The 26,217-nt window shown below is 36.2% G+C and overlaps 1 pseudogene; it reads right to left on the minus strand.

The window, feature by feature from the left end:
• Positions 1-230: 230 nt before the first annotated feature.
• LOC119627884 (transmembrane protein 161B pseudogene) overlaps positions 231-26,217 on the minus strand; it is a 35,470-nt pseudogene continuing 9,483 nt past the window's right edge.

A 26,217-nucleotide genomic window follows, 5' to 3' on the forward strand; every position in this document is an offset into this window, starting at 1 on the left:
ATGAATATCACCAAATAAAGACAAAGTATAAAAATACAAATATAATTATAGGAAGAATATGAAGAATATGAGAAGGAAAATACATTTAAATTATCCAATAGAATATATAAAACTATAGAATATATAAATAGAATGTATAAACATTTCCACCAACAATAAATGAGAGCTCTTGTTACTCTACATCCTTGCTAGGGTTAATATAGTCAGTGTTTTAGATTTTAGCCATTCTAATATGGGTGTAGCAGTATGTCATTGTTATTTTAAATTTCTATTTCCTAATGACACATGATGCTGAACATCTTTACATATGCTTATTTGCCATACTTTTATGCTCTTTAGTGAAGCCTTACAACTTTTACATTTGTATTTGTTTGAATCCTTTGCCATTTTATAATTGGGTTATTTATTGTTTTATTCTTGAGTTTTAAGTGTTTTTTATTGTTTATTTTTTGAGACAGAGTCTCGCTCTGCCGCCCAGCCTGGATTGCAGTGGCGCAATCTTGGCTCACCGCAAGCTCCCTCCCCCGGGTTCACGCCATGTCCTGCCTCAGCCTCCCGAGTAGCTGGGACTACATGCACCCGCCACCACGCCACCTGGCTAATTTTTTTTTTTCTTTTTTGTATTTTTAGTAGAGACAAGGTTTCACCGGGTTAGCCATTGTTAGTAGAGACAGGGTTTCACCGTGTTAGTTAGGAGATAGTCTCCATCTCCTGACCTCGTGATCCACCTGCCTCGGCCTCACAAGATGCTGGGATTACAGGTGTAAGCCACTGCGCCTGGCCGGGTTGTTTATTTTTTATTCTTGAGTTTTAAGTGTTTTTTATTTTTCGCATATTTGGATACCAGTCTCTTATCAGTTATGTGTTTTGCAATTATTTTCTCCCATTCTGTGCCTTTTCTTTTTACTCTTTGATCAGTATCTTTTGCAGTACAGAAATATTATTCTGTACTGGCATATATGGCCAATCCACACTCAAGGGGAAGAGAATTATAATCCATCTCACATTGAGAGAAATATAAAGGAGTTTGTGGCTCTATTTTAACGTTTTGATGGATGTATAATTTCCATACAATAAACTGCACCTGTTTATAGTGTAAAATTTGGCTAAGTTTTGACACATGTATACCCATGAAACCCTCACCATTATCATGATAACAAACGTATTCATCAACCCCTAAAAAATACAAAACATTAAGTTTAAAGAAGCTCAGTGAGATGCAAGGGAAATCTGAAAACCAGTAAAAGAAAGTCAGAAAATCAATTCAAGGTACAAATGAGAAAGGAAATAGGTATCTTAGAAAAGAAAATTAAAACCAGAAATTCTGAAGGAAAAAAAAATTATTGGAGGAAACACAAAACACATTTAAAACGTTAAAAAATAGGCTATACCAAGGAAAAGAAAAAAAAAATTCTATGACTTGAAGATAGGTCTTTTAAAATAATCAAGACAAAATTTTGCAAAATGAATTTTTAAAATAAGTGAAACTCTTTGAGACATTTGGGACTACATAGGGCAAACCAATTTATGAATTGTATTATCAAGGTTAAGAGAATTCAAAAGGCCTAGAGAACCTATTTAATGAAATAATAGATAAAATCTTTCCACATTTAGCAAGAGATTTAGACATTCTGATATGGAAGGCTCAGTGATCCCTAACAAATGCAGTGCAAAAAGGACTTCACCACAGCACATTAAAATCTGACTGTCTCAAATCGGTGTAAATGCAAAGATTCTAAAATCAGAAAGAAAAGTGCATCTATTCACCTATGAAGGAGACCCCATCAGACTAACAGTGGGTTTCTCAGGAGAAACCATAAAGGCCAGAAAACAGTGGGATGGCATTTTCAAAATGCTGAAAGAAAAAATAAAGTCAGCTAAGAATTCTACATTCAGCAGGGCTGAACTTCATAAATAAAGTATAAATCAATCTTTTCCAGACAAGCAAATCCTGAAGAAATTTGTCACCACTAGACTGGCCCTACAAAAAATGCTCAACTGATTCCTAAACATGGAAGTAAAAAGACAATATTTACAACCAGGAAAACACATGAAAGTATAAAAAACTCACTGGTAAAGCAATCACACGAAGGAGGAAGAGAAACAAATCATAGGACTCTACTACAGAACTCCACCAAACAACGACAGTCAAAGAAAATGAAAAATTCAAATAATTTATAAATTAACTAGAAAACAACAACATGACAGGAACAAAACCACAGATATCAATGTAAACCTTAATTGTAAATGGATTAAATATTCATTTAAAAATATATAGACTGGCTGAATACATTTAGAAACATTTTTGAGCTATATGCTGCTTCCAAGAAACTCATGTTACCTGTAAAGGCGTGGAGAAAGATATTCCATGCAAATGAAAACTAAAAGCAAAAATGAGAAGCTACACTTGTATCAGATAAATCATACCTTAAGTCAAAAACAGTTAAGAAAATGCAAAAGGATTATTATATAATAATAAAGGGGTCAATTCATTAAGAACATGTATATTATAAATACATATTTACAAAATGCTGGATCACCCACATTTATAAAACCAATATTTAGTCATAAACAGAGAGATAGGGAGCAATACAATAATACTTGGGAAATTCAACACACCATTCAGAGCATTAGGCAAATTATCTAGACAGAAAAGAAACAAACATTGGACTAAAATTGGACTTTAGACCAAATGACTTAACAGATATTTACAGAACATTCTACTCAACAACTGCAGAATATACATTCTTCTCATCAGTACATGGATTATTGTCCAAAATAGACCATATTTTCGGCCACAAAATAAGTCTCAACAAATTTTAAAATACCAAAATCAGATTAAGTATCTTCTCTGACCACAGTGGAGCAAAACTAGAAATCAATACCAACAGAAATTCTGGAAACTATACAAATAAATGAAATTTAAACAACATGAATGACCATGAAGTCAACAAAGAAATTAAGATGAAAATTATTTATAAAATGAATTCTAAACTTGGAAGCAAAAGGATAACCTTCATGAAAACACATAAAAGTAAAAAACCCATTGGTAAAGCAAATACACAAAAAAGGAAGAACAAGGACTCATGGTACCACTATAAAAAAACTAACAAAGAGCAATGACAAAGTCAGATAAATAGTAAGGAACAAAGAATATATAAAACAGTTAAGACAATAACAGAAACACTACCTTAGATATTAAAGACAACATTGAATGTAAATGCATTGTATTATTCACTTAAGATAATAGACTGTGTGAATGAACTTAGAAAACATGATCTGACTATAGGCTGCCTACAAGAAATGCACCTTACCTATTAAGACAAATATAGACAAGAAAATAAAAGCATGAAAAAAGATATTTCATGCAACAAGAAACCAAAAGTAAGCAGAAGTGTCTATACTTATACCACACAAACCAGAATTTAAGTTAGAATATAAAAATTCTGAGTATATATATTCACCAAACACTGGAGTACCCAGATTCATAAAGCAAATATTACTACATCTAAAGAGAGGAATAGACTGCAATACAATAACTGTGGGAAACTTTAACACCCCACCTCAGAATGAAAAAGATTATTAAAACAAAATCAAAAAACAAACATTGGATTTAAACTGGAATTTAGGCCAAATGATTTTGATAGATATTTACAAAACATTTTATCCAACAAAGGCAGAATAAACATTCTTTTTATTAGCATATTCTCCATAACAGACTACAAATATCAACATCTGAAAAACAATAGGCTGGCCCAGCACGGTGGCTCAAGCCTGTAATCAGAGCACTTTGCGAGGCTGAGGTGGGCAGATCATGAGGTCAGGAGATCGAGACTATCCTGGCTAACACGGTGAAACCACATCTCTACTAAAAGTACAAAAAATTAGCTGGGTGTGGTGGCCAGCACCTCTGTAGTCCCAGCTACTCAGGAGGATGAGGCAGGAGAACTGGTATGAACCCGGGTGGCGGAGCTTGCAGTGAGTTGAGATCACACCACTGCACTCCAGCCTGGGCAACAGTGCAAGACTCCGTCTCAAAAAAAAAAATAAATAAATAAATAAAAATAAAACACAATAGGATATACATGACAACAAATTGAAAAAATATGTATTGCAAATAACTTAAGCCACCATAAAATACAAGTAAAAATCTACACCAAGAGGATCTTTGAAAATTATATCAATACATGAAAATTAAATAACATAATCCCAAATGACCACTGGGTCAATTAATAGTTAAGATGGACATTTTTTTGAACTTTCAAAATGTATTTTAATCTCATTCCAAAAAGAAATAAAATTTCTACATACAAATCATCTCATTCAAATCACTTTTAAACATACATTCTGCAACTTAAAATATTATAAAAAATCAATATTCCCATCTTTTATAATCTCATTATATATTTAATATATAATAAATGTACAATACATACAGGTAGTCAGCAGGTTTACAAAGTAATTTCTTTAAAGTCCGCCCAGTATTGATAAATACTTTTAGACTATTAAAAGGAACTATTTAGGATCATAGAATAAAATAAAATATGGCAGGTCCAAACCTAATGGCAAGATTACAAATGTTCATATGGCCAAGCATTTTAAAAGAACTCTCTAGTTGGGTAGAATATGTTTTAAAACAATACTCTTCCTATTCTCAAGCAGAAGTAGTTGTAGATATTAACCACATTCACCTCCATTAAATTTAAAATAACTATGCAGTTTTCTTTACTGTAATATACAGTAGCTATCTCTTCCTTTCTGTTGGATTTTATTGTTTCAGGAGTAACTAATACATTACCAACAGAAGAGACTTTAGCCCCTTTCCCTCCCCTAAAGCATGGCTCAGTTTGAAGATTGTTCTATAGACAGCCACTATGACTACCAACAGTACCATAATACCGTTAAAAGCAATCAATAACTAGAGTCATTTGAGATGTTTCAAAGACTGCTGGAGGTTTCTGTCAACCAAGCTAATCAGAAATATTACCCTTGTAGATAGCCCTCTCATACCAGTAAATACAGAGAGTTAAAATTCCAATGCCACAGTGTAACAGTTAACAATCTATTTTGTAATTTTAAATATTATAACATTAATTCACCCTGAGAATACAAAGGAAACATTTAATACAAGATATTCTGATTTTTTTCCCATTGTATTTACTTTCTTCTGGTTTTCATCAGCCCTTTAAGGACACAAATATTTGAATTTAAAGTGTGATTTTGATATGTTTTTTTTTAACTGAGATTCATGCCACAGTCAGATATTGGTGATAAAAAAGCCCAAAAAGGCTTGTAGAAAAGAGGCAAGCAGCAATCCACCAGGTCAGAAAAGACAGAAGTCCTCAAAAAAGAAGAAGAGTAAAAATATTTTTAAGTTGCTCAGTGTCACTGTTATTTGTGTAACAGTAACTTTCACCTTCCCTTCAGCTGACGGTAATTCAGAGTAAACAAAATTGTAGAGCAGACTATTATCCACTGGTAAGGTAGAGATAGATTCTGGATAAATACCCCAGGAATGATTGCCTAGTGTTTCCAAAAGCAGAGTTATGTGAAATAGCATTACCAGAGGCACCACATACTGCAGTGCAATGACACAAAGATAATAAAAGATTCAAGCCACCATTTTCTGTAGCTCAACTGTACTTATTCACCCTGCTTCTTTCTTCATCTGATCCACACATTTTTGGGTTAAATTTAAATAAGCTTGCAGGTGACTACACATTATGGCCAACCACAAAGCACACAGCAGGATTATTAACCAGAGTCGCAGAGTACCGAATGTGGCTTCTGGCATTAAAGGGATACTTTCTTCACCCAAGGTTGGGTTCATAATGTAGTCTTTGGTGACTGGTTTTACCCAGAGCAAAACCATAAATAAATGTGCCAAGAAGCTGATATGAAGTAATGTTTGTGTAATTTTTTCTGTTGTCAAATTCAGGGCATCCAGAAGCATTTAAGCCAGTCGTAATCCAGGAAATGTCAAGAAAGCCCCAAAGAGTGAACAGAAAATAGCCAGGAAAAATTTGAAAGTAAGTTTTGAAACAGGACTCTGAGATTCTAAACCTTGCTTTTCAAGAAACTGCTTCACACTATCTGAAAAATTTGTAAATCCTGTTTCAAGTCCAAATTCCAGATAATTTTCTGTTACAATCAACAGAAAATTATTATTGCTTTGTCAAAGAAAAAAAATCCAAAGGTGACACAAATAGATTTTTCACCACCATATTCTACTTTAATATAGTGTGTAGTTAATGAAAATAGAACTTTGATTGCAAAAGACAAAACAAGCAGGCACCAGACTAAGCTGATATTCATTTCCTGTGTAGGCTTCATAAACTTGTAATAGACTTCAGTTACTAGATACACAACTGTAGCAGCCACTGTGAAATCCCCCAGTCACTGGTGTTCTGGAAAACAATGCAATGCTAAAGTATCCACTTCTGTATCTGACTTTGTTTTTAGATGAAGGTCAATATCCTGTGGAATGGTTAATGACTTACTTTCAATGTGACCATTATATTTCCTACCTTTTTTACTTTTCCCTTTTTGCTGATTCCCTGCAAGAATTCCACTGAGCAAGAGAATAGCAAGGCATAATCTTCTGCATGACACTGGCCATCACCATGGTAACAACAGCTGTATATCTATCACACACTATGAGTGAGAACATGCAGTGTTTGGTTTTCAAGATGGATATGTTTTTAACTATTGAAAGAAGTGAAAATGAAAACACGACATATCAAAATCTATACTATACAGCAAACACATTAAGAACAGGTAGGCAATAGCAATAAACATCTACACCAGAAAGCAGAAAGATTTCATATAAACAATCTAACAACGCACTTCAAGGAAGTGAAAAAGCAAGGACACAGCAAACCCAAAATTTGTAGGATGAAAGAAATAATAAAGATCGGAGAAAAACTAAAGAGAGACTAAGGAAAGAAATACAAAGGTCAATGAAGTGATATGTTATTCAAAAATATAACCAATATTGATAAACTGCTAGCTTGACTAACCAAGAAAAGAGATAAGAAACAAATCATCAAAATAAAAGAACAGACATTACAATTGATATCACAGAAATACCAAAGATAATTAGAGAATATTATAAATGCTAACAAACAGGAAAATATAGAGGAAATGATTGAATTTCTATAAACACATAACCTATCCAGACTGAATCAGAAGTAGAAAAACTGAAGTGATCAATGAATAATGAGACAGAGTCAGTAAAAAAATGTCTCCCAACAAAAAAAGAGACAAAATCAGGTCGAATAACTGCTGAATTATTCCAAATGTATAAAAAAAGAATGAACACCAATCCTCCTCAAACTATTTCAAAAACACATAAGAGAAAGGAGTGCTTCCAAATTTATTTTGTGAGGACACAATACCAAACAAGACAAGGATCCACCACCAACAACACAAAACTATGGGCCAATATCTGTAATAAACATAGATGCAACAATCTTTAATAAAATGTTAGCAAACCAAATGCTACAGCACATCAAAAGGTAATGCACCATGATCAAGTGAAATTTATACCAAAATTCAAGGATGTTTGCATACACATATCAATACACTGAATATATTGCCTCAGTAGAATGAAGGACAAAACCCATATAACTAGGTCAATAGATGTAGAAAAAGTAATTGATAAAATTTAACATGTGTTCATATTAAAAACTCTCAACAAACTAGACATAGAAAGATCATTCTGTAAAGTAGTAAAGGTCATATGTGACAAACCCAAAGCTAACAATATACAATATACTGAACAGACAAAAGCTGAAAGCTTTTTCTCTAAGACACCGAACAAAACAAGAATGTTCACTTTCACAAATCTTATTGAACATGAAAGTCCTAATCAGTAATCTGGCAAGAGAAAAAAAAAAAAAAAAAAAAAAAACAGACATCCAAATTGACTTGCAAAAGGAAGTTAAATTGTCCACTTTGCAGATGACGTAATTTTTTATAGAAAAACCTAAAAAAGACTCCAATAAAAGACTGTAAGAACTCATAAACAAGACCAGGTACTGTGGTTCATGCCTGAATTCCTAGCACTTTGGGAGGCCAAGGCAGGTAACTCTCCTGAGGCCAGGAGTTCAAGAACAGCCTGGCCAACATGGTGAGACCCTGTATCTACTAAAAGTGAAAAAACTAGCCCGTGGTGGCATGCGCCTGTAGTCCCAGCTAGCCTGGAGACTGAGGCAGGAGAATCACTTGAACCCAGAAGGCAGAGGTTGCAGTGAGCTGAGATCACACCATTGCACTCCAGCCTGGGTGAAAGAGCAAGACTCCATCTAAAAAAAATTAATTAACACACAAAAATCAGTAGTGTTTCAACACATTGACAATAAAATAGTCAAAAAATGAAGCTAGAAGGCAATCCTGTTTACAATAGCTATATAAATTACCAACGAGTAAATTTAACCAAGGCATGAAAAATGTTTGTGAAGATAACTACAGAACACTGATGAAAGAAATTGAAGAGCACACAAACAAATTTAAAGAAATCTCATGCTTATGGATAGGAGAAATTACTATCATTAAAATGACTACATTATCCAAAGAAATCTAGAGTCAATGCAATTGCTACCAAAATAACATCATTTTTATAGAAATAAAAAAACCAGAAATCTATCATTTGTATGAAACCTAGAAAGAACTACAACAGCCAAATTAATCCTGAGCAAAACCAATGGAAGAAAATAGAGAACCCAGCAATACACTTCTGTTTGTATAGCCAATTGATTTTCAACAAAGGTAGCTAGAATGTACACTGGGGAAAGAATACCTTCTTCAATAAATGGTGTTGGGAAAATTGAATATCCATATGCAAAAGATTGAAACTGTATCTCTCACAATACACAAAAGTCAACCCAAGATGGATTAATGACTTAAACATAAGACCTAAAAGTATAAAACTACAAGAAGAAAACGTTATAAAAATCAGAACATTGGTCCAGGCAAAGATTTTTTGGTTAAGACCTCAAAACCACAGTCAACTAAAAGCAAAATAAAAAAATTGAAACTATAATAAATGAAAAAGCTTCTGCACTGCAAAAGAAATAATCAAAACACCAAAGAGACAAACTGTTGCATAGAACATACTGAAAAGTGTTCAAGTGACAACCAATATTTAGAATATATAAGAAACTCAAGCAACTCAAGAATAATATTAAAAAGACTCATTAAAAAAGTGGCCAAAGGACATGAATGGATATATCTCAAGTGATGACACATTAATGAAAAACAGGTCCATGAAAAAATGCTGAACATTCTCTGGGAAATGCAAATCAGAAGCACAATGAGGCATCATCTTACCTCAGTTAGAATGGCTATGATTAAAAAGACAAAAAATAATAGACACTGTTGAAAATATGATAAAAATTAATGTTTATATGCTGTTGGTGGGAATGTAAATTAGTACAACCAGTATAGAAAACAGTATAGATATTTCTCCAAAAAGTAAAAATAGAACTTCCAGATGATTCAGGACCCCACTATTGGGTATTTACTCAAAGGAAACTAAATCAGTATATCAAAGGGATACATGCACTCACATGTGTATCACAGCATTATTCACAATCGAAAAGACACAAAATCAACTAATGTTTCTTCAATGAGCCAATGGATACAGAAGATGTAGTACGTACTCACACATGCAATGGAATATCAGCTATAACAAAGAATACAATTAAGTCATTTGCAACTGGAGGTGACTACATTGAGTGAAATAAGCAAGGTACAGGATTCAAATACCACATGTCCTCAACTCATACATAAGAGCTAAAAACTTGGTCCCACGGAGATAGAGAATAGACTGATAGATACCAGAGGCTGGGAAGTGTGGAAGGGTGGGAGAGGAAAATGAACAGAGACTAGCAAATGGGAAAAACACACTGACATAGAAAAAAGTAAGTTTTAATGTCCAGTGGAAGGCTAGTGTGACTTGTGTTAACAATATATTTTATATTACAAAGTAGCTAAAAGAGAGGTATGGAAATGTTCTCATCACATAAAAATTATATATATTCAAAATGATATCCTATATACCTTGACTTGATCATTACACATTCTCTGCATGTAATAAATACTCACATGTATCCCATACATATGTAAAATATTATGTGTCAATAAAAGAAAAACAAAAAATACAAAGTTTAAATCTAAGCAACTTTAAAATAAATAGACAAAAATATCCCATAACAAACATTTTTATGTTGTTAATTTGCTTTAATGCCCCATTCCCTGTGGCAGCTAGTGAATAAACACAAGATTCCAACCTTTGTCATTGACTTTTTCTTTCTAGACCGTGGGATACATTTCCATATGATGGATGCATTCATTACTAAGAAAGAGCAAAAGAAAATTGAAGTTTCTTGAGACTCAGTCATCTCAATAGAATACGGGTGTTTCTAAGTCTCCTCAGGGTAGCATTAACTATTTTTTATGTAGCTCTATATCTACATGAGGATGAAAAATTTTACTCATTATGTATTGCTTCTTTGGATATGTTCTATAAAATAACAAATACTCATTATTAAACATTTGAAATACATGGAAAATCATCCAGAAATATTGTTGATATATTGGTATATTTCCATTCCTTTTATATTTATTTAAATATTTTTATTTTTACTTCACTGATCTTTGGGGTACAGGTGGTTTTTGGTTCATGGGTAAGTTTTTTAGTGGTGATTTCTTAGATTTTTGTGCATGCATCACCTGAGCAGTGTACACTGTACCCAATATGTTTTTTAAATTATCACCCCCTCCCAACCTTCTGTCTTGAGTTAAAATTAGTGATGTTTAGTATTTTTCGTATGTTTTTGACTGTGTATCATTTTTTGATAATTGTCTATTCATGAACTTTGCGTACTTTCTGATGGAATTATTCACTTTTTCTTGCTGATTTGAGTTCCTTGTAGATTCTAGATATTAGAATAATATAAGTCCCTTATGTTAATGTTATTCTTATGCATTTGCATTCTCATAGCTTAGCTCCCCCTGATAAGTGAAAACATACAATATTTGTTTTTTTATTATTGAGTTTCTTCACTTAGAATAATTTCCTCTAACTCCATTTAAGTTGCTGCAAAGGACATCATTTTGCTCCATTTTTAGGGGGAGTCATATTTCATGGTGCATATATATCACATTTTCTTTATCTGCTTGGATGATGGGCACTTAGTTTAATTCTGTATCTTTGTAATTGTGAATTGTGCTTCTATAAACATACTTGTTCATATGTCTTTTTCATATAACGACTTATTTTTTTAAGACTTATATTTTAAGGGGGGTGGGGTGGTAGATACCCAGAGGTATGATTGCTAAATTGAATGGTAGTTCTACTTTTAGTTCTTTAAGGAATACCCATACTGCTTTCCATAGTGGTTGTACTAACTTACATTCTCACCAGCAGTGCAAAACTGTTCCATTTTTATCACATCTATGCCAATATCTTTTTTTTTTTTTTTTTACTTTTTAATTATAGCCATTTATGCAGGAGTAAGGGGGTATCTCACTGTAGTTCTAATTTGCATTTCTCTGATAATTAGTGATGTTCAGCATTTTTTCATGTTTGTTGGCTGTTTGTATATTTTCTTTAAAAAATTTTCTATTCATATCCTTTGCCCACATTTGATGGGATTATTTGTTTTTTTCTGGCCAATTTGCCTGAGTTGCTTGTAGTTATTGGATATTAATTCTTTCTGATATGCATAGTTTGCATGCAAATTTTTTGTCTCTGTGGGTTGTCTGTTTACTCGGCTGATTGTTATTATTTGCTATGCAGAAGCTTTTTCGTTTGATTAGGTCACATTTATTGATTTATTTTTGGTTTATTTGCATATGAGATCTAAGCCATAAATTCTTTTTCTAAGCCAGTGTCTGGAAGAGGTTTTCTGATGTTATCTTCTAGAATTTATATGGTTTCTAGTCTCAGATTTCAAAATTTGATCCATCAGAAGTTAATTTTTGTATAAGGTGAGAGCTGAAGATTTAGTTTCATTCTTCTATATGTGGCTTGACAGTTATTCAAGCAGCATTTGATGAATAGGGTGTCATTTTATGTTCTTGTGTGCTTTGTCAAAGATCAGTTGGCTGTATTTGGCTTTATTTCAGGGTTTGTCTATTCTGTTCTGTTGGTCTGCATGCCTATTTTTATACCAGTACCATGCTGCTTTGGTAACTAGAGCCTTGTAGTATAATTTGAAGTCAGGTAATGTGATGACTCCAGATTTGTTGTTTTTGCTTAGTATGGCTTTGGCTCTGAAGGCTCTTTATGGGTTCAACATGAAATTTAGAGTAGTTTCTTTTTTTTCCAGTTCTGTGAATAAAAATGATGGTATTTTGATAAAAATTACATTGAATCTATAGATTGCTTTGGGCAGTATGGTCATTTTTCACAATAATTTTTAATATCTATTAGCCTATTTTCATACGCTGTAAAGAAGTGCCCAAGATTGGAAATATATATATATATTATTTATTTATATATAATATTTACATATTATATATGTAATATAAAAATATTTATATATATAATAAAATATAATGGAAAGAGATTTAATTGACTCACAGTTCCACAGGGCTTGGGAAGACTCACAAAACTTACAATTATGGTGGAAGGTAAAGGGGAAGCAAGCAAGGCACCTTCTTCACTTGGCAACAGGAGGGAGAATGAACACAGGAGGAACTATCAAACTCTTATAAAACCATCAGATTTATAAGAATTTACTACCACAAAAATAGCATGGGGGAAATCACCCCCATGATCCAATTACCTCCACCTAGTCTCTTTCTTGACAAATGGGGATTATGGGAATTATAATTAAAAATGAGGTTAGTGTAAGGACACAAACTTAACCATGTCACAATCTATGAGCATGAAATATGTTTCCACTTGTTTGGGTCATCATGATTTCTTTCAGCAGTGTTTTGTAACTTTCCTTGTAGAGAGCTCTTTCACTTTTTTTGTTAAATATATTTCTAAGTATTTTGTTTATTTATTCATTTATTTATTTTTGCAGCTATTGTAAAACAGATTGAGTTCTTAATTTGATTCTCAGCTTCATTGTTTTTGGTGTATAGCAGTGCTACTAATTTGTGTACATTGATTTTGTATCCTAAGACTTTACTAAATCTGTTTATAAAATCTGGAGGCTTTTTAGATGAGCCTTTTGAGTATTTTAAGTATACGATCATACCACCAGTGAACAGAAACAGCTTGATTCCTCTTTTCCAGGTTGGATGCCCTTTATGTATTTCTCTTGTTTGATTGCTCTGGCCAGGACTTCCACTACTATGCTGAATATAAGTGATAAAAGTGGGCATCCTTGTCTTGTTGCAGTTCTCAAGGGGAATGTTTTCAAATTTTCTTATTTAGTATGATGTTGGCAGTGGGTTTGTCATAAATGGCTTTTATTTGTTTGAAGTAAGTGCCTTCTATGCCTATTTTGTTGAGGAAATTTATCATAATATAATTCTGGATTTTATCAAATACTTTTTCTGCATTTTCCAGATGATCATACTTTTAAAAAAATTCTGTTCATAAGACGTATCACATTTATTGACTTGCATATGTTAAACCGTCCCTGCATCCCTAGGATAAAACCTACTTTGTCATGATGTATTATCTTTTTGATGTACTGTTGAATTCAGTTAGCTGTATATTGTTGAGAAGTTTTGCATCTATGTTCATCAGGGACATTGGTCTGTAGATGTCCGTTTTTGTTGTAGCCTTTGCTGGTTTTACTATTAGTATGATACATAGAATAGTTTAGGAAACATTTCCTCTTTCTTTATTTTTTGGAATAGTATTAGTAGAAATACTACCAATTCTTCTTTGAATGTCTAATTGAATTCAGCTGTGAATCCCTCTGGTTTTAGCCTTTCTGGTTGTTGGCAACTTTCTTTTTATTACCAATTCCATCTTGCTGCTTGTTATTGGGTTCTTCATGGTTTCTATTTCTTACTGATTTAAGAGGGTTGTATATTTTCAAAGATCTGTCAATTTTCTCTAGATTTCCTAGTCTGTACATGTAAAAGTGCTCATAGTAGCCTTAAATAATTTTTTATAATTTTTGTGTTATTGATTGTAATATGTCCAGTTTTATTTCTAACTGAGCTTATTTAGATTTTCTCTTTTCTTTTCTTGACTAGTCTTCAAATGGGCTCTCAATTTTGTTTATCTTTTCAAAAAAATAGCTTTTTGTTTCATTTATCTTTTCTATTTTTTGTTTCAATGTCCTTCAGTTCTGCTCTTATCTTTGTTGTTTCTTGCTTTCTGCTTTGTTTGGGTGTATTTTGTTCTTGTTTCTCTAGTTTCTTGAAGTGTGACCTTAGCTGTCTACTTGTGCTCTTTCAGACTTTTTGGTGTAGGCATGTAATGCTATAAACTTTTCTCTTAGCACCATTTTTGCAGTATCCCAGATGTTTGGATAATTTGTGTCATTATTATTGTTCATTTTAAATAATTGTTAAATTTCCATCTTGATTTAATTTTTAACTCAAACATTAATCAAGAGAAGATTGTTGAATTTTCATTTATTTTTAGAGTTTTAAGGGTTCCTTTTGAAGGTAATTTCCAGTTTTATTTCACTGTGATCTGAGAAAATTCTTGATACGATTTTGATTTCTCTAAATTTATTGAGACTTGTTTTTTTGTGGCCTATTATATGGTATATCTTGAAGAATTTTCCATGTGCTGAAGAGAAGAATGCATATTCTGCAGTTTGGGAGAAGAACGTTCTGTGACTGCCTGTTAGGTGTATTTGTTCTAGAGTGTAATTTAAATTCATAGCTTCTTCTTTACTTTATGTCTTGATGATTTGTGTAGTGCTGTCAGTAAAGTATTGAAGTTCCCCATTATTACTGTGTTGCTGTTTTTCTGAGTTCTCAGGTGTTAGTGTGTCCGGAATTGGTGGGTTATTAGTCTCGCTCACTTCAAGAATGAAGCCACGGACCCTCGCAGTGAGTGTTAGAGTTCTTAAAGATGGTGTGTCTGGAGTTTGTTCCTTCAGATGTTCAGATGTGTCTGGAGTTTCTTCCGTCTGGTGGGTTCATGGTCTCACTGACTTCAGGAGTGAAGCTGCAGACCTTTGCGGTGAGTGTTACAGCTCTTAAAGGAAGCGCATCTGGAGTTATTCATTCCTTCTGGTGGGTTCGTGGTCTCCCTGGCTTCAGGAGTTAAGCTGCACACCTTCACAGTGAATGTTATAGCTCATAAAGGCGGTGTGTCTGGAGTTGTTCATTCCGCCTGGTTGGTTCATGATCTCACTGGCTTCAGAAGTGAAGCTGCAGACCTTCACCTTGAGTATTACAGCTCATAAAGGCGGCATGGACCTAAAGAGTGAGCAGCAGCAAGATTTATTGCAAAGAGCAAAAGAACAAAGCATCCACAGCATGGAAAGGGACCTGAGCTGGTTGCCCCTGTTGGCTCAGGTGGCCTGCTTTTATTCCCGTAACTGTCCCACCCATATTCTGCTGATTGGTCCATTTTAGAGAGAGCTGATTGGTCCATTTTAAAGAGCGCTGACTGATCCATTTTACAGAGAGTTGATTGGTTCGTTTTGATAGAGTGTTGATTTGTGCATTTACAATCTAGACACAGAATGTCTAGATTGACATCTTTAGCTAGACACAGAATGCTGATTGGTGTGTTTATAATCCTTTAGCTAGACACAAAAGTTCTCCAAGTCCCCCACCAGATTAGCTAGACACAGAGTGCTGATTGGTGAGTTTAGAAACCTTTAGCTAGACACAGAGTACTGATTGGTGAATTTAGAAACCTTTAGCTAGACACAGAGTGCTGATTGGTGCATTTACAAACCTTTAGCTAGACAGAAAAGTTCTCCAGGTCCCCACTAGACCCAGAAGCCCAGCTGGCTTTACCTCTCAATGGTACTCACCAGGGGACTGTGGCACCTAGCCCAGGAACTCTGGCAGCCCGGAGGGAGCTTGCCCCCAGTCAAGCCCAGCAGGCACCGGCCGGCCACACCAAATGCAGGGCACGCAGAGCCCCTACCCACCCAGAACCTGCACCAGCCCACGAGTGCCACGTGCAGCCCCTACTCCTGCCAGTGCCTCTCCTTCCACAGCTCCTTGCAAGCAGAGGGAGCCAGCTCGCCTTGGCCAGCCCCAGAGAGGGCTCATAGTGCAGTGGCAGGCTGAAGGGTTCCTCAAGCATGGCCAGAGTGGACCCCAAGATCAAGGAGGTACCAAGAGTGAGTGAGGGGCCGGGCGTGGTGGCTCAAGCCTGTAATCCCAGCACTTTGGGAGGCTGAGATGGGCGGATCACGAGGTCAGACGATCAAGACCATCCTGGCTAACACAGTGAAACCCCGTCTCTACTAAAAAATACAAAAAAATAGCCAGGCGAGGTGGCAGGCGCCTGTAGTCCCAGCTACTCGGGAGGCTGAGGTAGGAGAATGGCGTAAACCCAGGAGGCGGAGCTTGCAGTGAGTTGAGATCCGGCCACTGCACTCCAGCCTGGGCAACAGAGTGAGACTCCGTCTCAAAAAAAAAAAAAAAAAAAAAAAGAATGAGTGAGGGCTGCTAGCATGTTGTCACTTCTCATTAATAAGAATTGTTTTATAAATCTGGGAGCTCCAGTGTTAGATGCCTATAAATTTGGGATTGTAATATTTTCTTGTTGGACTAATCCTTTATCATTATATAGTATTCTTCTTTGTCTTTTTTTAAGACAAAAAAGGAAACTGACCTTCCTGTTGGATTAATCCTTTTATCATTATATAGTATCCTTCTTTGTCTTTTTTTAAATATTAAAAAGGATACAGACTGTACAGCAACAAAGCTTTGTAGCTTTAAGGTTTGTTTTGTTTGATATAAGAATAGCTACTCCTGCTTGCTTTTAGTTTTCATTTTTGTGGAATATCATTTTCCACCTTTTTACCTTAAGTTTCATGAGTCCTTATGTGTTAGGTGACTCTCTTGAAGACAGCGAATATGTGGTTGGTGGATTTTTATACATTCCGTCATTCTATATTCTTTTACTTGGAGCATTTAGGCCATTTACATTCAATGTTAATGTTAAGATGTGAGGTATTCAATTAATCCTGTTGTTACTTAGACACTTTGTATTTTTCATTGTGTTATTGTTTTATAGGCCCTGTTAGTTTTATGCTTTAAGGAGGTTCTATTTTGCTGTATAGCAAGCTTTTGTTTTAAAATTTAGAACTCCCTTTAGCATTTCTTGTAGTGTTGGTTTGGAAGTGGCAAATTCCCCCAGCACTTGTTTGTCTGAAAAAAGTCAATGTGAAGGAGAGAATTTTAAGAGCTGTGAGACAGAGTATCAGGTAACCTATAAAAACAAAACAAAACAAAACAAAACAAAAAACCTGTCAGACTAACAGCTAGTTTCTCAGCAAAAACCTTACAAACCAGAAGAATTGGGGTCCTCCTGTTTTTAGCTTGGAACCTTATAAAAGCCAGCCAAGAATCTTGAGTCTATCAAAACTAAGCTTCATAAATGAAAAAGTGATAAAGTATTTTTCAAGCATTTTAGTGCATAGTCTGTGGTTTTGTTTTCTTCTATATAATTGCCTATATACCAAATACAGAATTTTCAGTTCTTTTTATTTTTAACACACACATTTTTCTATTCCATTATAAAATTCTTTTAAATATTTTAACGTCATTTAATTGACTACATCAGTAAAATTTTGCATAATTTACTTTATTTTACAGTATTATATAAATCATGTGTGCCTTTTATGTCCAGATAAAATAATAGATGTAATAATACTACAGAAAAAACTAAATAGATGTCATTCTTGCCTTTATGAAACTTAAAGTGAAGGAAATAGAGATTATAAAATCATACATATATTAGTGTTATCATGAAAAGTTGCTGAGACCAGCTCACGGAGACCCTAACCCAGCAGCGCTAGAGGAATTAAAGACACACAAGCACAGAAATATAGAGGTGTGGAGTGGGAAATTGGGGGTCTCATAGCCTTCAGAGCTGAAAGCCTCAAACAGAGATTTACTCACATATTTATTAACAGCAAGCCAGTGATAAGCATTGTTTCTATAGATTATAGATTAACTAAAAGTATTCTTTATGGGAAACAAAGGGATGGGCCAAAATAAAGGGATGAGTTTGGCTAGCTATCTGCAGCAGAAGCATGTCCTTAAGGCACAGATCTCTCATGCCATTTTTTGTAGTTTAAGAATGCCTTTAAGCAGTTTTCTGCCCTGGGTGGGCCAGGTGTTCCTTGCCCTCATTCCAGTAAACCCACAACCTTCCAGCATGGGCATCATGGCCATCATGAACATGTCACAGTACTGCAGAGATTTTGTTTATGACCAGTTTTGGGACCAGTTTATGGCCAAATTTTGGGGGGTCTGTTCCCAACAAAAAGTTAAAATGTGCTTTGACAGAATTTTAAAAGATGACCACTGAGATTAACAGTTTAGAGCAGGTATCTCTGCAAAAGTGACGCATCGACTAATAAGAAATCCTTAGAAACAATTTCTGTTGTTTTTACTTACTCAAAATTCCTTTCAAATAGCATTATATTCTTTCCCAAATAGCATTATATTTTCTATCTGTGAATTGTGCCTCCCACATTTCATACCCTCTTGGCCCATGGCTGAACATGTGACCCATGCCAAGACAATAATAGTTTCTCTTGGGTGTTTAAACTTTAAACATGTACTCAAAAGGGCAGAAAATGGTCAGACCTATGTTAGTCCAATGGTAGTAAAATGAAGCCTATTAGTTAATTCTTGTTCATCTAACTCTTAAAACTAAGCTTATTTCTGTCCTTCCAGAATTACGAGACAGGCATTGCACTTAATTCTCTGCAACAAGCAAAAATAGGTAATATATTCCCCCTTTTTGCTTAAATTGCACAGAATTTACTTCTGTGGCTTATGCAACAATCAACCCTAGCTGATACAGTCATTATGGTATAGTAAGAAAAGAAATAAGATACTCACAGATGAAGCTAGGAGTCAACTGGTATAGGCTTTCAGGGCATAAAGGACTTTTAAATTTCATTCTAATGGAAAGCCATTTAAAAAATTTAAGCAGGAGACTGCATAATCAGAAGTATGCTCTCATAATAAAATAGCTTCGATGTCTGGAGTAACACTCGAGTTTCATTGTCTCACAGCTATGGAAAACAAGGACATAAACACACAAAAAGTGAAGTTGAGAGCAGAAGTTTAACATGCAAAAGAAAGAGAATAGCTCTCTGTTGCAGACAAGTGTCTGGAAAAATTGACTGGTTGTCTGTTGTGAAATGCATGGAGTTTTATAGATAAGATGGTAAGGGGGTGGTGTCTGACTTATATAGGGTGTAAAAAACTGGTTAAACCAGGTGTGCCCTTGGCATAGAACACAAATCTTTGGTAGCTCCCACCCTAATCTTTTATTATGCAGGTGGATTTCTCTGTCTAAGGTGTGTTAATCCTTGTTGAAAGTGAGCTAGGGGGTTGTATGCTAAGCCAACTAAGAGGTCTCTTTCCCTAAAATAAAATCATTTGTAAGAAAAGACCATCCATATAGCATTTCAAAAGGGTTCAGCCCTAACTTTGAAGGGTAAAGCCACAGTAAAGCCTTGGAAAGAATGACCCAAAGAAGGTGTGTTCCTTGGGACAGTTGTATTGCAGGGCTGTTACAGGGTTTGATGAGGCCCTGCATTTTCAGATTATTATTAATGGCTTCTAGCCCTTTCCTAGCATCTGGCTTTAGGGAATATTGTCCTAACTATCGCCTAAATCTCCCAAAAAACTGGGATCCATAAGGTGAATCTGGACTGGCCTAGTGCTTATAACTTGACCTATTCTTCCATGAATTGCCCACACTTCTGAATTAATATTAGTTTCCACCAGGGGGAAACAAAGAGTTTGTTCTGGGTCTATAAGAATGCTGACCCCATGTGAGTTAAAATATCTCTACTTAATAAAGGAGTGGGATTTTAGGCATGATTAAGAAGATATGTGTAAATAATAGATCTCCCAAACTACAACTAAGCGGTTGAGAAAAATATCAGGTTAGAATCTTTCCTGAGATGAATATCATGGCTATGCTACAGAAAGAGGGGAGGCCTGGATTAGAGAGAAGTAAAAAACTGGCTCCAGTGTCCAGAAAGAAATTCATCCTCCTTCCTTCAATTTCCAGAATCACCAGGGTTCCTGAGCAATAATGGCAGTTCGAACCACTGGAGCTGGGGGTCTGATCCCAGGGACTCATCAGTCCTGCTGGACCATTGGTGAAACCAGTTTTGGACATGGTGACCTCCATCTCTGGAGGCAGTTTTATTTCCAGTGGTCACTGCCATGTGCTGGACAGGGTCAAGGTGGCTGCTTCTTGCTCCCTGGGCAATCTTTCTTAAAGTGCCCTGACTTGCCACATTGGTAGCAACTAGCAGATGCACCTCAGGGATCCTGGATCTTGCAAGTGTGTAAAGCAGTTACTACAGCCCCTGTCCTTCTCTGTGTTTCCTCTCTTTCTCCTGGACATCCTCCTGGTTCCTACTATAAAATACCAAGGTGACCATCCTCAAGAGATTTTCCAAGGTGGTATCTGGTCCTGTAGCCTCCTTCTGTAGTTTCCTTCTAATATTAGGAGCTTCCCGTGTAATAAACATGTCTTTTAAAATTAGCTGTCCCTCAACTGTTTCAGGTGATATGGAGGTATGTTTTATTAGTGCTTCTCTCAGCCTTGCCATAAAGGTTGTGGGATTCTCATGTGGATTTTTGTCTGTCATGGACATTTTAGAGTAACTAAGAGGTTTGGCACTAATTCTTCACAGGCCTTCCAATATGCACAATAAAAAGTGTTTTCTTTTCCATTTATCTGTGAAGTCATTGGGGTTCTAATGAGGGTTGTCAGGAGTTATTTCCCCTCTTTTTATTGGGAATGGTGTTTTCCCTTTTTTTGTCCTTACCTATTTTCTCTTTTGCTTTTTGGCCTACTAGAAGAAACATATTGCTCATCTTTAATTCCTCTGATGCCGGCAGAGCTGCCTGTTTTTCAGCAGCATTTGAGCTTGGCTTAGGAGCAGCATAACATCCCTCCACAAGAGGTCAAACACCTGAGATAAATTTTGGAAGGCTTCTGTATAGCTATCAGGGTCATCAGAAAATTGGCCTAAGTTTCCCTTTATTTGCCTAAAGTCCTGAAATGAGAAGGGAACTTGAACGCTAGTGGCATCACCTTCATTGGGCATTTCCCATATGATTAAGAGCAAAGCTGGAGGAGTGGGAAGTTTTGGATATGGTGGAAGTGGAAGAGCCTATGGTGTGGTTAGAGGGGGACCTGAATAAGAGGAACAGAAGGGGCTAGGACACTAGATTGCTCCCTCAGATGGTTCTCCTAGAAGTTGCCTTTCTAGTTTTGGAGAATTATTTCCTTTGTGCCTCCCTGATATGACTGCTAAAAGAGCTGGGTCAATTGTGCAATGTTTGCAAAGGTCTAGGTTGTCTCACAGGGCAAAGAAAACCTGTACGTAGAAAACCTTGACCCATTTACTCTCTCGTCTACAGAAAAGATCTAATTTTTGGGTAGTATTAAAATCAAGGCTTCCCTCCAAAGTCAGGTTAGTTCAAGCTAATAAGAAGGGCATACCTTTGTGCAAAAGAAAATTAGCCACTTTTTCTTCAAAGTCCTGGGGTCATAGGAGTCCCAATGCTTCATAATGCACTCCAGTGGAGTACAGGGTGAAGATAGTCTGTTACTCATCTAAAAAGAGAAGTGAGAAAAAGGTATCCCTTTAGTCTCCTTCCTTTCTTTCTTTTTCTTGTTTTGTTTTTCTTCTTCTTCTTTTTTTTTTTTTTTTGAGATGGCTCACCCAGGCTGGAGTGCAGTGGCGTGATCTCGACTCACTACAAGCTCTGCCTCTGAGGTTCATACCATTCTCCTGCCTCAGCCTCCCTAGTAGCTGGGACTGTAGGCCCCCACCATCATGCCTGGCTAATTTTTTGTATTTTTAGTAGAGATGGGGTTTCACTGTGTTAGCCAGGATGGTCTGGATCTCCTGACCTCATGATCCGCCTGCCTTGGCCTCCCAAAGTGCTGGGATTACAGGTGTGAGTCACTGCACCTGACCTAGTGTCCTTCCTTTCTTTTGGAATGATCCAGGGTGAAGGAGGTACCAATGGGGGTATCCTTTCAACTGTTTCTTTCCTTGATTCCCTGAGCCCCAGCATCCATTAAAGTGGATGCAGACATCACCCTCAGACATGAATCCGGGGGAACTAAGCAATGGGATTAGTCACACTTGCCAATTCAACTTTAGTCCTCTGTTGGCTATTTCCCTTTGATTTTCTAGACTTCTGTGATCTCTGTGGCTTCCCAATAGATGGCTCTCAGGACAGACTATGTAACAGTTGTATGTGGGCAAGGCCCCTTAATGGAGCGAGAGTACTGGGTTGTGCTCTATATGCTGTTATTATACCCCAGATTAAAGTATATATTCTTAGGCAGTGGTTCTGGTTAGCATCCTTACTACATGAAATCCCCTTATTATTTAAGTATTGTTCTAACAGGAAGTAGAATAGGTGCCTTTAAGACATGTAGTGACCAAATGGCAGTTTTTCTGTTGAAGGGAAATTATTGACACAAAATTTGGTTTTGGGAGACATTTTCCTCCTCATTGTTGAGTTTTCGCATTCATGGATGGGGCATAAAGCTTGGTTTATAGTTGAGGGGTGCAAAAAGGGAATAGCATTGGGAAAATACAGTGTTCCAGCAAAGGCCTGACAAAGTATCTGTTGGAGAGGATTCCTATTCCACTGGGTGGCACTGTAGGTCTTGAAATACCGTGTACTTTCCAGACAAAGGATAGAGAAAAAGATGTTCACTGGGTAGGGGAGGGGAGACCCTCTGTTCCTAGAAAAATCACAAAAATGGCAATCCCTTAAGCTATATGCCCAGTTACTGTGGAATTGCTGATCTTGCCTGATATGATTATTTCCTTTAACTGTAAAAATTCTTGCAGCATTGCATACAAAGAGGGGACAGGAGACATGGTGGTCATGAAGAGGAAAGAAAAAAAGTTGATGAAAAATCCTTGGAGATTGTGTTGCTGATGCCTAATGAGCAGTAAGAGGCTGGAAGAGTACATCCAGAAGCCTTTGGGTAACATTGGGGTGTAGCCTTGGCCAGGAACTGCCTCTGGATCTCCTCCAGTCCCACAGGACGGCAAGGCTCTTTGTGAAAGTTAATCCGTTCAAAACAGAACCAACATTCCCAGCATCCTGAGGCCACTGGGGGATTTGCTCAGCATTCCACAGCAAGCCTGTCACCTCACCTGCATCTTGAGAATGGTAGTGAGCACAACTGGCCATCTCTTAACTGGCCATCAGATACCCAGCCTCTTAACTGGCCATCAGATACCCAGTTTTAAGTTTGATTTTACAATTTAAAATTGAGGAGCGAAGACCTCAGAATAAAAGAGATTTGGGGTCCACTGCTATACTTACCCAACACCCATGGTTCCTTATCTTATGGCCATGTAAAACTAGGATGCAGACACACACAGAGTGAGAATGAGAGTGGAGGTCAAAAGAAAGAGAATAGCTGTCTGCTGCAAAGAGTTGTCCTGGAAAAATGGGTTGCCTGTCTATGGCAAAATACAGAGAGTTTTAAAGATCAGCTGGTGAGGAGGCAGTGTCTGATTTGAATAGGACATAAAAAACTGGTTAGACCAGGTGTGCCATTTGCATAGAAGGTGAATCTCTGGTAGCCCCATTTTAATCTTTTATTATGCAGGCAGGTTATCTGCCTAAGCTGTGACATGTTGCCCATTTCTATGTTCCTATAAACACGGTAATAAAAGGGAAGATGGAACCTCCATGTTGACTATGTGTGGCCCCCAGGTAGCATTTTTCTCTTGGCATAGTTGCCAGCATTGCCCCATGCAAGCTTCCAGTATGTTTATCTATGTCTGCAGCTCAATTTTTCAGGCTGCTCTTTGTTAGAAAAAAGAAATAATTTTCTGGGCTGCTTTTTATTAGAAGGGAAGCTCTGTCAATGACTCTTTATCCCTCATTATATGCTTAAATAATTTCTTTCTACATAGCTCCTGTATCAATAATATTATTTTGGGTCAGATACGGAGGCTCATGCCTATAATCCCAGCACTTTGGGAGGTTGTGGCAGGTGGATCACCTGAGGTCAGGAATTCAAGACCAGACTGGCCAACATGGTGAAACCCCATCTCTACTAAAAATACAGAATTAGCCAAGCATGGTGGTACATGCCTGTAATCACAGCCACTCAGGAGGCTGAGGCAGGAGAATCACTTGAACCCAGGAGGTAGAGGTTGTGGTGAGCCGAGATCACACCATTGCACTCCAGCCTGAGCAACAAGAGCAAAACTCCATCTCAAAAAAAAAAAAAAAAAAAGAAAGAAAAAGGAAAAAAAAGAGTGAAACTTTACCTCAAAAAGAAAATCACTTTGACTGCAGGGTGGGCAATGCCTTGAAAGACAACAGAGGAGTAGAGTCAGGGAGATCACTTCAGTAGCCATTGTCATATTGGAGAAAAAATATTTTAAGTATTAAAATCTGATAAAAATTGTGGAGTGAGAAAAGCAAACGCCCAAGGAATTTTTATACAATTTAGGATACAACAAAGCTATGGGAAAACTAAAAATTGTCAGAATAGTAAGACCATGAAATACTATGCAGCTATAAAAAGAATGAAATTATGTCCTTTGCAGAAACAGGGATGGAACTGGAGACTGTTACACTTAAGATACCAATGCAGAAACTGAAAGCCAAATACCACATGTTCTAACATATACGTGGGAGCTAAACGTTAATACATAGACCCATAGAGGGGAACAACAAACACTTGAACCTATCAGAAGGTGGAAGGTGGGGTAGGATGAGAGAGAAGATCAGAAAAAGATAATGAATGGGTAATAGGCTTAATACCAGGGGAATAAAATGATCTGTATAACAAACTACCATGACATTAATTTACCTATATAACAGACCTGCACACGTAGTCCTGAAAAGATTAAAGTGAAGTAAAAGAAGAAAAAATAGGAAAGCCAAGCTAAGCACACTGTTACAAAAGCAAAAATATTAGAATATTAAAGCAAAAAGTGTTTCTAACAGGAATATCTCAATGAAAACGTTTTTGATGAAATGTGGCCTAAGATCAAGACAAAATATTTACTGACTTGGCAACGTGAAAGTTATTCCTGACATGAGTGGAGTTGTAGTTGTAGAGGTCATAAAACTTGGTTTGAAAAATAAATCACTGAAAGAATTTCTGTTTCTGGTAAAAAGAAAAATCTTTAGAGGTCAGAAATAAAATGGATACCTTAAAACTTAAAGCTCAAAGAAGCTGCCTTAGAGAAGTTATCCTATCTCAATAATGTATGAACTTTGGTTTGAATGTTCCAAACACAAAGATTTCAGGCTTCTTATAAATGAAAGGTTGAAACTGATGAGACCCTGTTCATATGGCTGAGACTTTCAAAGGGGTACACATTCAGCAGAAGGGTAGAACGTTTAACAACAAAAACAAACAAACAAAAAAACACACATGCACAGAAATCACAAACCCAAAACCACGACATTGGGAGACAATAATAAAGCTTGTCCAGTTTGCTCTATACTCTGGAGAGGAGGTACAGAGTGTGCTATAATAATGTAAACAGGTTTGCATTCAAATAGATTTTGGGTTTGAATTTACACTATGTGCCTGGTTTGATTAGTCCCAAACATTAAATTAACATAAGGAGTCAGATGGTAGAGTAAACACAAAACCTCAACCCAGGCTGAAAGAAATTTACAATCAGACATAAGGAAACATGAAGGGAACCAATCCCTATGATCACAAATTAACAGACACAAACATTTAGACTGCCCTCCAAGGGTCTTACAAAATAACAATGCAAATAAAGATTATAAGATAAGTATTTTCAATGATTAAGGACCTAAGAGGAGGAATTTTAAAATATGAGAAAGAAACAACACTCTATATAAAAGAGAGGAGCTCAGAATATCTTCTTGGGGTAGGCAGAATTCTCAAGAAACCCCCAGTTCCCTATCCCGAGGTAATTCAATAAAACACTGTAAGTGTGTGTAAGTTCTGCTGTGAAGGGACTTTGCAGATTGAATTAAGGTTAGTGGTCAGCTGACTTTAAAATAAGGATTTTATCCTGCATTATCTGGGCAGACCCAATGTAATCACATGAGCCTTCAAAAGCAGAAGGG

Source organism: Chlorocebus sabaeus, chromosome 9, assembly GCF_047675955.1.
Source record: "Chlorocebus sabaeus isolate Y175 chromosome 9, mChlSab1.0.hap1, whole genome shotgun sequence".
NCBI classification, from domain to species: Eukaryota; Metazoa; Chordata; class Mammalia; order Primates; family Cercopithecidae; genus Chlorocebus; species Chlorocebus sabaeus.